The 4,009-nt window shown below is 29.1% G+C and overlaps 1 pseudogene; it reads left to right on the top strand.

Annotated features, from left to right (window-relative positions):
• The first annotated feature begins 1,862 nt into the window (after positions 1–1,862).
• On the top strand, positions 1,863–1,981 carry LOC118614620 (annotated as a pseudogene).
• Positions 1,982–4,009: the final 2,028 nt, after the last annotated feature.

Raw genomic sequence — 4,009 nt, 5'->3', positions numbered from 1 at the left:
CAAAAAACACATGATATTCTTCTCAGTTTTCAATTTTATTTTGCTGTGCAGAAGACAACCAAGGTAGACTAAACAAAGTCAAGCAACAGTTTGAATCTTTTCAATTAAACTCGGATGTTCCTCACCTACCTTCCTACAATATCCACAATTTTTTTCCAGTGAAGAATTTTGTGACATACTATAACTAAATTTACGTGATGTTGCTATTGCATATAGATATTTCTATTTTGCAATACTTTTTAAATTTAACCTATAAAAGAAGAGTTAATATAACATTACCATTTGATAGATTTTCAAAATGCTGGCTGCCTATGCAACTCTGCTGCTGAATTTTTAGTTATGATAGTTCAAATTCTTTGCTACTGTAATACTTTTATAAATTATAGTATTTTTTTCATTAATCTTGAGATCCTTTTTAGGATTTCTTATTGGTCTTGGCCTACTATTGAATCTTAAATTTCTTCTTGAACGTTTTGAGCATCACATCAAATATTTTGAAAGGCAGCCCTTTTTCCAAAAATTGAAATCAGGAAACTTCAAGATTCAAAATAAGTTTTCTACATTTGTGAGTCATCAAGACTAAAATGGTGATATGAGGATAATTATTACAATTAGATTTTGATTTAGCTTTTTTGGAAGCCCTTTAAACAGCAGAATCAATTGGCAAGTAGTAAGGTTGGTTCTCTTAGTACTACGTTTGGCTGGCTTTGGAACAACATGTCAAATCTCAGGGCCTGATCATGAGAAGTTGGAATGCTATTACACCTGCCTTTCTAAGCAAATTTTCAGTTTGGAATTCTTAAAATATATCTTTGCTTAACAGTGTTTGAGAGAGTTTTAAGGTCATAATTTAATAAAATATAATCAATGCTAAATATCATTTTCTTTGTATCATGAATTATATGTGGTCGAGATGAAAACTGATACCTTTAATGACTTTTTGTTTCAATTACCTAATACTCAAGCTGGTAAAACAGATTGTGATTGTTCTCTTTTCTAAACTCTCCCCAAGCCTAAGTATTTATTCCATGTGAAGATTTATACTGACTTCAAAAGCAGATTCTGAAAATCTAAAGCAATAAAGTGATTTTTAGGAGTAATATGAAGCAAATGTTAAGTTTCTAAACAGAAATTTATGTCATTTTTAGGAATATAAATCTTTCGCCTGATTTATTTATACTAAGAGCAAGAGCATTTCACTATTTTCCATAGCTGTAAATTTGTCACATGAAAATGTAATCATAGCAATTGCAATAATATCTTTTATTCATATAATGCTTTATAATTACAAATAAGTTTTACTTTTTAATTGCCTTTAAAAACCACACACACAAAAATTAAGATTATAATTATCCATCTCTTATGAAAGAAAACTGTGCCTTAGGGCTACAAAATGAATTGCCAGTCATATAGCTAACTAGGTGTATACAAGAACATTCTATCCTACATTAATAAAATAAAGAAACATGAAAACATAGTTTTATAAGTATTACCATCTTAATTAATTCATTTATAATAGTGATTTACAGAATTATTAGTATGTACTTAGTTTGATTAACGTAAAATTTCTATATTCACACTTTCAGTTTTGAAGCATTTGTGACTTCTTGTCACATAATAAGAAACCAAAATATTAAAACCGAATGAATATACAAACCAAAAACCTTTTGAATTGTGAAAGACACTGTTGAGAGTATAAAAATGCAAGTCACAGACTGAAAGAAAATATTTGCAAGTCACAAATTTGATGTAAGATTTGTATCTAGAATATGTAATGAACTCTCAAAATGCAACAATAAAATGAACAACAAAATAAAATATCAAAAAGCAATGAAGAAAATCTCTGAAGAATCTTCACCATAGTTTATAGCCATGCTTCCCTGAATAAGCCCGATCCCATCTGATCTTGGAAGCTAAGTAGGGTTGGGACTGGTTAGTACTTGGATGGGAGATCACCTAGGAAGACCAGATGCTATAGGCATAAAAAATTTAAAAAATAAGGGACTGTAAACTGACAAGGTCCTTGCAATCTGTGAGGTCAACCAAGGGTTGCCTTGCCTAAAACATTAATTTTTTTTTAAAATCTTAACTAAAAAGATATATAGATTACGAATAGGCATATTAAAAGATGCTCAACACCATTATTCATTAGTGAATGTGAATTAAAATCACATGGTATACTACTACACATCTACAATAAAGGTTAAAAAAAAAAATTGTCAGTATAGTATGCTGACCAGGGGAGGGGGAGAATAGGAACTCTTAAATAGTGCTGCTGGAAATACAAAATGGTAGAGCCACTGTGAAGAACAATTTGGTATTTTTTTAGAATATTGAGTAAACTAAGAACATTTTAGAAAATTAAACATGTGCTTACCATATAATCCAACTATCATTTTCCTAAGTATATATGAAGAGAAGTAAAAATTATGTTTCTACAAAAACCTGCACATGAATGTTTTTAGTAGCTGTATTCATAATCACCAAAAACTGGAAAGAACCAATATGTATTTCAACTGGTCAAATGTTTAGTATCTCCATTTAATAGAATACCACTAAGCAATTAAAAAAAAAAAAGAAATGTACTAGATATGTATGCAACAAAATAATAAATCTTTTTTTTTTCTTAAGTGAAATAAGACATTCAATAGTGGAATTGTATGGTTCTATTTTATATAATTATAGAAAAGACAAAACTATAGAGATTTTGCTAGGGGTATGGATGTAGGGATATGGGTTTTCTGAAAAGAGGCAGCACAAAATATTTTGGGATGACAGCTTTGCTCTGTATCATGACTGCGATAGTGAGTATATGACTTTGTAAACTTCTCAAAACCCATAAAGTGATACATCATGAAGAATGATTTTTGTGAGGAGTGGGATTGCAGATCACTTTGTAGTTCTACTTTTTTTTAATTTTTGAGGAACCTCTTTACCATTTTCCACAGTGGCTTTGCCCATTTACATTCTCATCAACATCCTCTAGTATTTGGTATCTTTTTATAGTCATAGTTTTCCTAATTGATGAGAGTGGATATCTCATTGGGCTTTTGATTTACTTTTTTTTTTTTTTTTGATGATTAGTGATATTGAGCACCTTCTCACATACCTGTTAGTTATTTGTATTTTGTGATTAGATCCATTTACTTTTAACATGGTTGTTGTTACTGTTAGGTTCTAGTCAAAAACTTTGTTATTCAATTTCTGTTTGCTTTTCTTGTTTTCTTCCTTTCTTTAGCCATATTTTTGATTATTTAAATGATTATGTAACTTACATAAGAAAAATACAAAAAAGAAATATTTTTTATTTGCCTAGATATTTATTATTTTTTGATGTTCATTATTCTTTTTCATGTGCGGATTTGATTTTCATCTAGTATTATTTTCCTACATCCTGATGAATATTCTTAAATACTTTTATAGTGTTGATATGATGAAGATGAATTCTCATAGTTTACTTTTATCTGAAAATGTTTTTAATTTTGATGGACAGAGAATTCTGTTGATAAATTTTATATTTTCCACTTTAAAGATATTGTTTTATCCTTTCTAGGCCTCCATAGTTCTGATGGGAAGTCAACCATTGCTCAAATGGTCATTCCACTATATATATCGTTATTCATTAGTAGCTTTCAAGTTTTTTTGTATCTTTGACTTTCAAAGATATGTTTAGCTATGGTGTGTCGTAAAGAGTTTTTCACTGATATTTATTTGGCTTAATATTTGCTGAACATGTATCTGTAAATTTATATCTTTCTTCAAATTTTGGACAATTTTGGTTATTATGTCTTTCAATGATTTTTTTTTTTTTTTCACATTGATCTCACTCTACTCTTCTGGAAATTTAATTACACATATGTTGCACTCTTTGCTATTATGCAAAAAGTTGGTGAGTCTCTTCCCCCCCCAAATATCTTTTCCCTATGTTACTTATTCTGTTAATTTATATTAACTTATATCTAGTTTACTTGATATTTTATCTGTCATCTTTTATTGGTTTTTAAATCTA

This window comes from Rousettus aegyptiacus, unplaced genomic scaffold, assembly GCF_014176215.1.
Source record: "Rousettus aegyptiacus isolate mRouAeg1 unplaced genomic scaffold, mRouAeg1.p scaffold_m13_p_2, whole genome shotgun sequence".
Classification (NCBI taxonomy): Eukaryota; Metazoa; Chordata; class Mammalia; order Chiroptera; family Pteropodidae; genus Rousettus; species Rousettus aegyptiacus.
This window is presented reverse-complemented; position numbering and strand designations above follow the sequence as displayed.